Source organism: Schistocerca nitens, chromosome 6 (genome assembly GCF_023898315.1).
Source record: "Schistocerca nitens isolate TAMUIC-IGC-003100 chromosome 6, iqSchNite1.1, whole genome shotgun sequence".
Lineage (NCBI taxonomy): Eukaryota > Metazoa > Arthropoda > Insecta > Orthoptera > Acrididae > Schistocerca > Schistocerca nitens.
The window spans coordinates 240,878,609-240,893,286 of record NC_064619.1 but is presented as its reverse complement, the minus strand read 5'-3'; the positions used below and the strand labels follow the sequence as shown (position 1 = coordinate 240,893,286).

The following is a 14,678-nucleotide window of genomic DNA, read 5'->3' as shown; positions in this document are numbered from 1 at the left end:
ACAGCTTTGGATTTATACATTTATTTTTTTGCAATGAGTCTACTGCTTGCAGTACCATTTGGCTAGTACATCAAACTGTTTTTTGTTTGTGTTTACATATTTAAGAAATTCAGGGTATCAATTGTTCTTCTTTAAATGTGGGATGATCACGTAAGTTTCAGCTCCTGTCTTCCTATCAAGGTAACTGATTGGAATAACTTCAAATGAGGGTAAAATGGTACCATGGTAAGAGTCAAATGCCCTACAGTTTAAATGAGGTATGACCTAGACAACTACCAGAAAGGAAACAATTAAAAAACAAGTCATGACTAAAAACAGTGTTAAACAGGTATTCCACTTAAGTTCAACATTTTAAAGACTACAGGTGTTTACGGCTTTTAGATGTATCTGAATCATCTTGCTTCTCGCCTTACACATGAAAATTTACTGAGCAATAGGAATTAGAAACTGCAAATATGTACATCTACAGATATCCCAAGATTCCTGACTTAATACTGCTTCTTGAAACTTAATGAGTAGGCTATTGTGGGATAGATAACATCTATATTCAAGTGTCTGCTAGTGCACATTTCTCAGCATTTTGTGACACTTTTCCATAGGACAGACAAACCATCCTTCTCTCTATACATTCAATATCCCCTGTTAGTCCTGTGTTGCATGGGTGACACACACTTCAGCAATATTCTAGTAAGGTTGCATGAGTGATTTTTGAGCAATCTCCTTTCACAGGCTGACTGTATTTCTCCAATATGCTGCAATGAACACCAGCTTTACCTGTGACCAAGCCTATGTGATCATTCCACATCATATTACTATAAATTGCTACATCCAGATATTTGTATGAGTTGACTGATTCCAGTTGTGATTCTCTGACACTGTAATTGTACGATAATATGATTTCGCATTTTATGAAGTGTGCTATTTCACATTTAAAGAAAGGTGTCAATTTTTGCATCATTTTGAATTCTTATTTATATTTTCTGATAGATCATTAACATATAGCATGAACAGCAAGGGTCCCAACACACTTCCTCGGTGTAAAACTGATGTTACTTCCACTTCAGTTGATGACTATCCATCCAAGACAACACGCTATGCCCTCCCTATCAAGAAATCATGAATCCAGTCACAAATTTTGATTAATGCCACAAATGATCATACATTTGTTAATAAGCATTTCAATGGTACTGACTGATACGCTTTTTGGAAGTAAAGAAATGCTGTATCTACTTTAGTGCCTTGATCCATAGTTTTAAAAAGTCATGGGAAGAAACGTGAGCCGAATTTCACATGAGAGGCCATTCCATTTGAGATGCCTCAGTACGTTTGATCTTAGAATATATTCTAAGATACTGCAACAGACAGATGTAGTTTTGTGCATCACTTCTGCTACTCTTCTTATAGATGGAAGTGACCTGAGCTTTCTACTAACTACTGGGCACAGTTTTTTGTTCAAGGGATCTAACATGTAACAATTAAAAACTGGATTATACACATTTGCATGTTGCATATGCATTTGCACATTTGTCTCCTCTACCCTGGTTATAACATATTTTAACTAAAAACTAGTGACGATGCACATTTTCGCTGTATGTTTACAATATTTAAAAAAAAGAAGACGGGCGGTCTCTAGCTCGATCTAGTTTTGATGGCTTACAGATTGACCGCAACCTAGAACTGCGTGCAATTGCTAATCGAGAGGTCAATGCCTTGCGAAATTATTACAGAAGAGGAATAGGAACAGGCAGGCAGAGTCAAAGCTCCTGCGCCCGTGCTCCCAGTTAATCCCATCCACTGTCATACTGTATGTGTCAGCAACAATTAAATTAAACTACGCAAGCTTTTATTTGCACGTCCATTGTTTTAGTTTAGCTTTCTGTTTACTTGTACACAGTTGAACATGTTTACGACATGTAATGTGTCACATGTTGTGCACACTGCCGCCTGGAAAAAGCAATGTTTTTTCATGGATAGCTGACCATCCTGGAATATTTTCATATTATGGAATTGTTTTATATTGTCAAGTTTGCAAGAAAAACATTTTGTGCAAAAAAAGTTTCAAATAGACAGTATGTCAAGACAAGTCTTCATATCTCAGGAATGCAGAACAAAGGACCACGACAACAACTTCTGACAACAGCAAGTTGCAGTAGCAGCGATTTGTCCAAAAGTAATCAAAACAGTCGGTTTAATATGGATCTATGTGAAGCATTCATTGCAAGCAATATTTGTCTTCACAGACTTACAAATTCTATCCTCAAAGGCTTCCTGCGGAAATATTGCTTAAATCAAAATATACCAGATGAATCAACACTGCTTAAAAATTACATCCCAACAATTTACATACATGTTCTGGAATAAATATGCAATGAACTCAAGGACAGCATTATCTGGATTTCAGTTGATGAAACTACAGACACTTGTGGCCATTACATTGCAAATTTAATTGTTGGTGCTTTAAAACAAGAGCCTTCTTCTTCCTATTTAGCGGCCTGCAAAGAACTTTAAAATGTAAATCATTCTACTATCGCCAGATTTGTGAATGGGGGTATTAGAAAAATATTTCCTTAATCTTCTGCAGATTGTTTAAACACTGATGCTCTAACAATAAAATCTCCAAATTAGATAAACTGGAAATCGTTTTGTCAGAATGTGCAAATGTTGGAGCTGTTTGATTAAATGAGCACTGATTTACTGAGGACACAATTAAAATTCTAAAAAAAATATGGAACTTCAGATTAGTAAGTAGCTTTTGCAGAAGAAACAAGTCACGTGGAGACTCATGTGTACTTCTACATAGTGATATAAATTATGAGACCAAGAACTGTTCTAATCATGTAAATGAAGAATGTTTGCTTGAGAGCTGTTGTGTAGAAATAGTGGACTCACTAGCAAATGTTATAATAATCTCAATAAACAGAATTCCAGAGACGTTAACAACAGAACTATTCTTATCTAAGCTTCAAATTATGCTAGAAGACCTTTGTAGAGAAAAAATTGTAATAGCTGCTGATTTTAATATTGATAGTAGCCACACTTTCAAGATTCACTGACTTAGTAAAGAAATATGGTTTCAAACTGAATTTCTTTGAATCTACCAGAGACAATGGGCAGTCAGCAACATGTATTGACAATGTTCTAACTAATTATGTTGTAGTGTTTCGAGAATTTCCACGTAAATTTGTGTTATACCCTTGAAGAATGCATTTAGACTAAACTTCATGTCTATTTCCCTGTTGTTTTCTCTTTACGTTCTGCCCCAACTTACTTCATTCGTGTGCTGTGTTTCTGCTTCCATTCTTTGGTCCACTTTAGGTCCTGTGTTCTCTTCAGCTTCTCTTCTTTCCTGTTCGAACAGTGTTCCTTCATCCTCTAGCTGTGTTTTTGTTATCTCTGTTCAGGCCATTGTCTTCATTTGTTGTATGGTGTCTCTTGTAGTTTGTTTCTTCTGGTCAGGTTCCTAATGAGAGTTTTGTTTTGTATTGTTTCCTGTGCCATGTTGAGTTGCTCCATGACATTTTCTACCGTCCCCAACACACGATATTTTAAATATAAGTGTGAGAGAGCCTATCCACTGCGCGTTATCTGTCTGTGTGTAGGTCCGAAGTGTGTAGTGAGAAGACTAGACACGGCTGTCAAACGGCACCGCAAGTACTTCTTGGTTGCGCCAAGGAAGTTATAATGAAAGAACACGGCAGCCCCAACGAACTCCTGTGTTTAGAATGAAATTTTCACTCTACGGTGGAAACTTCCTACAGTGAAACTTCCTGGCAGATTAAAACTGTGTGCCAGACCGAGACTCGAACTCGGGACCTTTGCCTTTCGCGGGCAAGTGCTCTACCGACTGAGCTACCCAAGCATGACTCACGCCCTGTCCTCACAGCTTTAATTCCGCCAGTACCTTGTCTCCTACCTTCCAAACTTCTCAGAAGCTCTCCTGCAAACCTTGCAGAACTAGCACTCCTGGAAGAAAGGATATTGCGGAGACACGGCTTAGCCACAGCCTGGGGGATGTTTCTAGAGTGAAATTTTCACTCTACAGCGGAGTGTGCGCGATTTCATATCATAAATGGTGGAAAACTTGTCGTTTCAGAAATTAAAAAAAAAAAAAAAATGCTGCTTAGAAGGTGCTTATTGGCAAGATTATGAGAAATCAGACATTATAATGTCTAGGTCATGAACCTGGGAAGACTATGAATTTCAAAATACGATGAAGGTAAGTACAAAATGGCTGCGTTTGAGCTACTCAGTATGATATTATACCATGTGCATCAAATTCAATGAACACAAGCACCCTCACAACCATGGAATGTTCCCCAAGACATTCTAATAGAATTGGGAAGTAGGTGGGTGGTGTGCCATCTGGTTGCAGGTGCAAGTCACATGGACAGTGTGATCAGATTGTGCAAGCTGCTCCAACCCTGCCCAGTGGGGCGAATAGCAGCCCTGCCTGTCCTCCTCATACTCACAGGCAGGTGCAGGTGTTCAGACTACCCACCAGATGACCATAATTGCGTGCATTTTGCGCAAGACAATTTTCATGTCAACAGTTTGTCCACCTCTGTCCCGCTGTGCCCATGTTTACCCAGCTGATCCCAGAAGGGCACACAACATGGAACAGCATAAGATAATGGGTTCTTGCATTGTCCATTGGTAGGAGACAACAACAGATTATTAAGAGCCCTGTTTCAACTCATGTAAATATACTTCACATTTTTAAATGTCCATACCCTCCTATCAGCACACGATAACATTTATCTTCACCCAATAGTCCAGGACACCTTTTTCTATGCTTCGAGCATTTAGTGGCACTGTTCTTAGGGCAATGCTACTTTTGGAGCCCACTGACATGCTGTGAACAGAAGTACATACATGAGACGGTGATTTCTGTACCGCATACAGCAGTGAATTCTTAAGCAACCTGACCCACTGTGCACTGTCTGACATCGAGTGCTCTCATCAAGAAGTTGTTGCCCATGACAGCTGACTATGGAGTTGGAGGGTTTCCCACCAAATCAATGTTCTCATAGGACACTTTTGACATTATCACCAGTGAATTACCCACTATCTGCATGACTTCAGAAATGAAGTGCCACGTGTATTGCATGGCCTCAGAAATGAATGCCCCATGTGTTTGATGCACTAAATGATTAAACACACTGATAAAACATGACTTCCAGAATCAAATTTCCACTCTGCAGCAGTGTGTGCACTGATATGAAACTTCCTGGCACATTAAAACAGTGTGCCAGAGCGAGGCTCTAAATGAAGACTTCAAGACTTCTGCCTTTTGCAGGCATGTGATCTACTGAGTGAGCTACCCACGTATGACTCACATCCCATCCTCACAACTTTATTTCTGCCAGTACCTCATCTCCTACCTTCAAAACTTTATAGAAGCTCTCCTGCGAAACTTGTAAGACTAGCACTTCTGGAAGAAAGGATACTGTGGAGACATGGCTCAGTCACAGCCTGAGGAACGTTTCCAGAAAAAAATTTTCACTCTGCAGTGAAATGTGACTAATATGAAACTTCCCAGCAGATTAAAACTGTGTGCCAGACCATGACTTGAACTCGAGACCTTTGCCTTTGCAGACAAGTGCTCTACTGACTGAGCTACCCAAGCACAACTCACGATCCATCCTCACAGCTTTACTTCCGTCAATACCTCGTCTCCTACTTTCCTCCACAAGTACCTCATCTCCTAAATTGCTTTGGTAGCTCAGTTGGTAGAGCACTTGCCCACAAAAGGCAAAGGTCCCAAGTTCAAGCCTCGATCCAGCACATAGTTTTAATATGGCAGGAAGTTCCACCACATGACTTGCTTATTATGCAGTCAGGAGTCAGGCCAACAGCCAATACATGGTCTGACAACAGTCCAGTCACATGACTAAGTAAACTATTCCCCTAATGACAGGAACATTTTTTCTCCAACACAGCAATTTTCTCACACAGATAGTTCGCACTATGGGCAACATGAACATAAAACATAAGGAGGGAAATTATGTTGAAGCTCTGGATATTGCTATCCACAGAGGTATTCTAGACAAAATGTTTCTCTCTCTCTCTCTCTCTCTCTCTCTCTCTCTCACACACACACACACACACACACACACACACACACACACACACACACTCTATTTCAAAATGGCTGTTGACTAGCATAGTATCATGAAGAAAATGTTACAATTGTTATGAGAATGAAGATTTATCTCACACAATTTATTAAAACTATTATTATTATTATATAATTATTATTTGTGTTATACGCTTGAAGAGTGCATTTAGACTAAACTTCATGTCCATTTCCCTGTTGTTTTCTCTTTACGTTCTGCCCCAACTTACTTTATTCGTGTGCTGTGTTTCTGCTTCCATTCTTCGGTCCACTTTAGGTCCTGTGTTCTCTTCAGCTTCTCTTCTTTCCTGTTCGAACAGTGTTCCTTCATCCTCTAGCTGTGTTTTTGTCATCTCTGTTCAGGCCATTGTCTTCATTTGTTGTATGGTGTCTCTTGTAGTTTGTTTCTTCTGGTCAGGTTCCTAATGAGAGTTTTGTTTTGTATTGTTTCCTATGCCATGTTGAGTTGTTCCGTGACATTTCTTACTTCATTCATCCATTTGTTGTTTTTTCTTGTGCTAACCCAGTCCAAGATCTGTCTTGTTATCCTATGTGGTGCCATTCTACTGGGATGTCCTTAAAACTGTAGTCTTCATTTCCTGATATGGTCTGTTATTTTCTCTGTGTGTTCATATAGTTCTTCAGCTGACCTCTTTATCCATACTCTGTCTTTTTGCGTCGCCCTGAATATTTCCCCAAGTATTTTTCATTCGAACTTTTCTATCTGTTTGATTTGTGTCTGTCCTTGTACTACTGCGGGCTCAGCTGCGTATAATGCTTCTGGTAGCACCACCATCTCATAGTGTCGTAGTTTGGCCTTTTGAGAGATAGCTTTCAGATTATAGTGATTCCAAGTCAGTTCGTTGGCCTTCTCTAGTTTCGCTCTTTTCTCTTCATCAAATACCTTATGTCTTCCTGTAATCTGTATTGTTTCTCCTACATACTTGAAATTTTCTGTTCAGTGTATTGTCCCACATTTTGTGTTTAGTGATGGGTGTTTTTGGGTGCTCATGAGCTGTATTTTCTCGTATGATATCTGTAGTCCGGTCGTGGCTGTGATTTCATGTAGTTCTTCTATGGCTCTTGTTGTTTCTATTTCTCGTGCCGTTTCGATGACTAAATCGTCTGGACGCTAGGCACTTGACTCTTACTTTTCCTAATAGGACTCCTTTCTGTGTCTTTTCCCATTCCTTCACTATTCTGTCCAGTACTATGTTGAATACCAATGATGAGAGGCCATAGACTCTGCCTGACTCTTGTTCTGAGAGCTCTCCACAGAACTTCACTTTAGATTTCATGTTTGTTAGTGTTTGCTGAATTATGGTTAGTGTCTTCCTACCTACTCTGTACTCTTTCAGGATTTTAAAGAGGGTTTCTCTGTTTATTGAGTCGTATGCCTTCTTGAAGTCGACGAAGGTGATGGTTATGTTCTGTTTGTGTTGCAGTATCATCTTAAGGTTCTATATCTGTTCAGCACAAGACCTGTGTTTACGAAACCTAGCCTGGTATTCTCCAATCAGGTGATCGGTTTGCTTCTCCAACCTATTTAGCAATACATTCGAAAGTATCTTATATGTGATGGGTAACAGTGAGATGCCCCTATAGTTGTTTGGGTCCGACTTATCCCCTTTCTTGTGTAGAGGGTGTATCAGTGCTGTGCACCATTATTTCGGTATCTCTTCTGTTTCCCATATCTGTTTCGTGATGATGTGTATGTACTCTGTGAGATCCGAGTCTTGCAGCTTCCAGAATTCCGCGATGACTCCATCCTCTCCTGGTACTCTATTGTTCTTGAGGTTCTTGATGATTTCTCTAACTTCTTCTATCAATGGCAGTTTGCTATCTGGGTTTGGTGCGGGTTCCTCCGTGTCCAGTTTGTCTGTTGGTGATTCTGCATTTAGGAGTTTCTTGAAGTACTTCATGTTCAGTATTTGATATTTCATCACGTTTTCTCTGAACGCCCTGTAGAAATTCCACGTGTTGTTCCGTGTCTACTTCTATCTCTTCTAGTTTCTGTTTGTCATAGTTTCGTTTTTCTTTATGGATGATTTTAGTTGCCTGTTTCTGTGTTTTGAGAAATTCTTGCCAGTTTTCTGATATCTTGTTGCTATTGAACTTCTTCCATGTGTTGATTCATCTATTGATTGATAGGTCACATGTGTGGTTCCACCAATGGTGTTTCTTCGTTCTCAGTGCTATTACTAATTTCATGGCTTCCTGAAGCTTTCCTGATAGCTGTTCCCAGTTCAGCGTTGTTCCTATCTTAATTTTCTCCAGTTTTTTCTCTTGGATGAGTGTTAGATATCTGGATCTGGTCTAATGATTAGTTTTCTGTTGTTTCCTCTTAGGGATTAGGCGTGTCTTTACCTGTAGTAGATGGTGATCCAAGTCTAAAAAGCCCTTTCGTGTGTTAATGTACTGCGTTTCCCTCTGTGCTTCTCTTTGTATTACGACATGGTAAATCTGTAATTCTCTCTTGCCGTTTGGGAGTTTCCACATGGTAAATTATTGTATGGGTTTCTTGAAGTTCGTTGATATGACTTTGAGGCCATGGGTCTTGCAGAATTCTATCAGGTGTCTCACGTTTAGGATTGTGTCACGGTGTGCTGTGTATATTCGTGTAATGTGTCTGTATTTTTGTTCTTTTCCTAGTTTTGAATTGAAGTCTCCTAGAATAATTTTAGCTTGGTGTGTAGGTATTTTCTTGATTGTCTCCTCCTTTACTGTCCAAAAGTCCTCAATGATGTCTGGGTCCTTCCTGTTGTGGTCATTTGTTGGTGCGTGTGCGCTATGATCGCATATGCCCTGCACCCTGTTTGCAGCGTTAATTGTCAGTGTGCTGATTCTTTCATTAGGTGTCTGTGATTGTCCTGTGTACTGCGAATCCTCTGCCATAGAGCCTGAGGTTCTTCCTGTATATTCTTTAGGTCCCCATGTAGAAATGGTCTTCATCTGGGAATCTTATTAAAGCTATTATATATAAAAATTTTAAACACTGCACTGTTCCATTCATTTTTGCAGTCAAATACATACATAACAAAAAACTTTTGCAATCCGTGCCTTTGAGTTAAAGAATATCATTCTGTTATAAAATGTAAATTATATCAATGTAATGTAAATAGTCTTCACAGGTTTGCCAGAAAATGATGATGTGCGAATTCCACAATATTTCCTCGGAGCAAATGTCCGACATCTTCAGGTGGTGAACCTTGCTGGTGGCTAGGTATGACTGAAGGCATCTGCAGGTGGAAGCCCCTGAATATAGAACACACATGCAAAGAATGTGCAGGCATGGAAATTATGCATGTGCAATGATTTGCAGATAGGTGCTGCCATACTCAAATGCCCTCTATTGAAAATCGCAAAGCGGACCTCCTGTGTGTGTGTGCTGTACACTGTATTTACTAACAGTGTGGAAAGACATTACTCACTAAAAAGACCACACTAGACCAATGTTATGACGAATATGCTATTGAAAAATCTTGCTCTCCTTATCCTGATTTAATTGCAGCCAATCCAGGGTTCCAGGCTGTGCTCAGTTGAAATCCTGAATCCCTATTGATGAGATTAACAGCTGTATGGATATGTATTGTTTCCTTAACAATGCAATCCCAGGAAGATGATGCCAGGGATAAAACTTCTGTCTTTTCATAAATCATGTGATGTCCTGTATTCAGACAGTGATCTGCGATTTGTGACTTCTCCAGTTGGTGTAGGCATGTATGGTGCTGATGTTCATCGCAGTGTTCTTGTACTGTGTGATCTATATATGCCACTCCACATTGACAAGGAATCTTATACACGCCATGTTTCCTCATGCCAAAATCATCCTTAACCGAACCCAACAGGTTCCTTAGTTTTGCAGATGGTCAAAACACACACTTAATGCCATTTCTTCTGAGGACTCTTCCAATTCTTGATGGCATGGCACCAAAATACAGTAAAAAGGCCTAAGTGATAGGTGTCTTCGTATCTTCATTCTGCTCCATGGACTGAAATCGCATGGGCCTGAATGCATTATGTATCTGCCTCTCAGAAGAACTATTTTGTCAAAGCACTTTCTTAAAATATTGCATCTCAACTCACTCAACACACTTTCAAGAGCAGATACCACATGCGCTCTATGAACTAACATACATAATGCACTACTGCTTTGTGTGGGATGATGGTAGCTTGTGGCCTTCAAATGTAGATCTGTATGCGTTGGCTTGCGGTAGATGCTGTGTCGTAAGGTTCCATCTGTTTTCCTTCATACCAAAACAGCAAGAAAAGGTAAAGTACCATCTTTTTCCATTTCCATTGTGACGTTTATATTTGGTTGGAGGGAATTTAAATGCTGAAGAAATGTAGGTGGAGTACCAAGTCCATGTGGCCACACCACAAATGCGTCATCCACATACTGCAGAAAACAAGAGGGTTTGAGAGTGGCTGTCTGTAGAGCTTTTTCTTCAAAGTCCACCATAAAATAGTTGGCCACCATGGGAGACAGAGGGCTTCCCATGGGAACGCCATCCAGCTGTTCAAAATATTGGGCATGAAATAAGAAATATGTTGAAGCAAGCAAATTCCACTATATCACTAATATCACTATGTCCTCCTCATACTAGTTGTTACTGAGCTCTACAGAGTCCTGCAAGGGCACCATTGTAAATAAAGATGTAACACCAAAACTTATACAATTGCAATCTAAAAGATTTCAGGTGATATATGGAATCCTCAGAGTTTCAAACATGGTGGTCACCCTTGCGTATGAGAGCTCCCAATAGTGATGTCAGATATTTAGCAACAAAATAAATAAGTGCTCCTACCTCATTTACAGTGGGATGGAGAGGCAGCCCATTCTTATGGATCTTAAATAGGCCACACAATTGAGGAGGAACTGCAACCTGTTGACGCAGACCCTTGGTGACTTGTGCTGGATTTGAGTCCTTCCTGATGAGATCGGAGGTCTTTCTCTGGATTCTACCGATCGGATCACTTTTTAATTTACTGTATGCACGATCATCGAACAGTTTGTATACCTTGCCATCATATTCCATGCATGAGAGAAGCACAGCATTATTTCCTTTGTCAGCAGGTAAGATGACAATGTCTTGGTCCCTTCTCAATTCTCATAGAGCATTTCTTTCAGCTGAGGTGACATTAAAGTTGGACTTCTCAGATGGAGCTCAAGTCAATATGCGGCATGTGTCATGCCAAATCTCTTCAGCAGCATTCTTAGGAAGTTTCAAAACAGCTTGTTCTATTCTACTAATCACATCTCTGCTGGGAACGGTCCACAGTGTAGGTGCGAAATCCAGACACTCCTCTAGCACAGAAACTGGAGCTTCATCCAAAGTCTTCTCCGTGAGATTAAACATGGTATGTCTTTGTCTTCTTGGCATGTCTTCTTGCATCTGGGCTTTGAGTCAATCATATTTTGTCGTTTGATGAACCTTAGCTTGTAGTTCAGTACAATCAGAGTCCTTGGAAAATATGACATTAAGCAGGTTTTTTGACCATCTAGAAAACTGAGGAACCTGGTGGGTTCAGTTAAGGACGATCTTGGCCAGAGGAAACTTTTTTTTTGGTCTGTATAAGATTCCTCGTCTATGTGCAGTGGCATTGTCTCTCTGGGATTGCATCACTAAGAAAGCAATACATATCCGTACAGCTGATAATCCCATCAACAGGGATGTGGGATCTCAACTGAGCACACCCTGGAAGCCAGCATTGGATGCAGTTAAATCACGATGAGAAAAATGAAGATTTTTTGAAAACAGACCCATCATAAAATTGGTCTAGTATGGTTTTTCAGTGAGTAATGTCTGGCCATATTGTTAGTAAACATAATGCACAGCCCACATGCAGGATGGCTGCTCTGTGATTTTTGGCAGAGGGCTTTTGAGTATGGCACCATCTATATGCAAATCATTGCACATATGTTATTTCCGCACCTGTACATTCTTTGTGCATATGTTCTTTTTACAGCAGCACTGACGTGTGGATACTGTCACTTGTACATGGCCACCAGTAAGGTTCTACCAACTGAAGACGCCGGATAGTTGCTCTGAGTAAATATTGTGGAATTTGCATAATGTCATCCAGTGGCAAACCCGAGAAGACTATTTACAACATATTCACCGGGAAAGCTTGAAGAGTCACATCTGGTACCTTTACGGGGGAGATATGATGAAGAACATATGTGAGTTTAAGTTACGTCTGAAGAGAAGCAGACTGTTACCACTCCTGCATTTTTATTGACATACCGCGACAAGCAAACCATTCCCACATTTGTTAAATTTCAACATTACATAATCTCTGTGACTGCCGTTAGAATTAATCGACGGGTGAGTACAGTTCTTGTGAGAGAAAGGGTGTGCTATATGCACCAGGAATTGTGGTTGGTGTACAGACAACAACTATCACTCCATTTGAAGATTTCAGAGAACCTTTCAGCGGTATCCTGGAACTGGGTAGATAGCAGCGGTTGCGCACTGGCAGACTGGACTGAACAACAAGCTAAGGTTCGTCAAATGAGAAAATACGATCCGAATCGGAAGCCCAAATGCAAGACGACATGCCTAGAAGATGTACCATGTTTAATTTCACGGAGAAAACCCTGAACAATGCTGCAGTTTTGGTGCTAGAGAAGGATCTGAATTTCGCACCTACTCCGGGGACCATTTCCATCCAACATGTGATTAGTGGAATAGAACAACCTGTTTTGAAACTTCCTAAGGATGCTGCCAAAGAGATTTGGCATGACACATGTCGCATCTTGACTTGAGCTCCACTAAGAGGTCCAACTTTAATGTCACTTCAGCTGAAAGAAATGGTCTAGGAGAATTGAGAGAGGACCAAGACATTGTCATCTAACCTGCTGACAAAGAAATGCTATTGTGCTTCTCTCACACGTGGAATATGATGGCAAGGTATACAAACTGCTTGACGATCTTGCAAACAGTAAATTAAAAAGTTATACGACACATATAATCCAGAGACAGACCTTGGAACTCATCAGGAAGGGCTCGAATCCAGTGCAAGTCACCAAGGGTCTGCGTCAACAGGTTGCAGTTCCTCCTCGATTGTGTGGCCTATCCAAGACCCAAAAGAATGGGCTGCCTCTCCATCCCATTGTAAATGAGGTAGGAGCACTTATTTATTTGGTTGCTAAATATCTGACATCACTATTTGAAGCTCTCATAGGCAAGGGTGACCACCATGTTCAAAACTCTGAGGATTCCATAGGCCACCTGAAAACTCTTAGATTGCAATCATTGGATCTCTTAGTAAGTTTTGATGTTATGTCTTTACTTACAAAAGTGCCCTTGCAGGACATTCTAGAGCTCAGTAGCAACAAGTTTCAGCAGGACACAGTGACATTATCTAAACACGTGCTTACTTCAACATATTTTTTATTTCATGCCCAATATTTTGAACAGGTGGACAGTGTTGCTTTAGGAAGCCCTCTGTCCCCCATGGTGGCCAATTATTTTATGTGGACTTTGAAGAAAAAGCACTACAGACAGCCACTCTCAAACCCTCTTGTTTTCTTCAGTATGTGGATGACGCATTTGTGGTGTGGCCACTTTAACTTTTCTTCCTGTTTTGGTATGAAGGAAAACAGATGGAACCTTACGACACAGCATCTACCGCAAGCCAACGCACACAGATCTACATTTGAAGGCCACAAGCTACCATCATGCCGCACAATGCGGTAGTGCATTATGTACGTTAGTTCATAGAGCACATGTGGTATCTGCTCTTGAAAGTGTGTTGAGTGAGATGCAATATTTTAAGAAAGCGCTTTGACAAAACGGTTCTTCTAAGAGGCAGATACATAATGCATTCAGGCCCATGCGATTTCAGTCCATGGAGCACAATGAAGATACGAAGACACCTATCACTTAGGCCTTTTTGCATCACAGGATTTATGAAAAAACAGAAGTTTTATCCCCGGCATCTATCTATCTGGGATTGCGTCTTTAAGGAAGCAATACGTACCCGTACAGCTGATAATCTCATCAACGGGAACATGGAATTTCAACTGACTGCAGCCTGGAACCCTGCACTGGCTTCTATTAAATCACAATGAGACAATCAAGATTTTTGGATAACAATCCTGTCACAACTTTGGTCTCATACGGTTTTTTAGTGAGTAGCATCAGTCCGCTTTAGTAAACATAGTGTACAGAACACGTGCAGGTCGGTCGCTCTGTAATTTTCGCAGAGAGCAGTTGAGTATTGCCATCTACCTGTAAATCATTGTGTTTGTGTGATTTCTATCACTGCCCATTCCTCGTGCGTGTGTTCTGTATATAAGGACGTACCTAGCCACCAGCAAGGCTCAATTACCTGAAGATATCAGACAGTCGCTCTACAGAAATATTGTGAAATTTGCAGAACGTCATCCAACAGCAAATTCGTAATGACTATTTATGACATATCCACCAGGATATGTCATACTCTCTTTCAAATTCTGAAGGTAGCAGGGGTAAAATACAGGGAGCGTAATGCTGTTTACAATTTGTACAGAAACCAGATGGCAGTTATAAGAGTCGAGAGGCATGAAAGGGAAGCA

At 40.4% G+C, this 14,678-nt stretch overlaps 1 protein-coding gene across 2 annotated transcripts in view; it reads right to left on the bottom strand.

Annotated features, from left to right (window-relative positions):
* LOC126263729 (gamma-tubulin complex component 6) overlaps positions 1 to 14,678 on the bottom strand; it is a 259,126-nt gene that overhangs the window by 187,989 nt on the left and 56,459 nt on the right. The window lies entirely within an intron of this gene.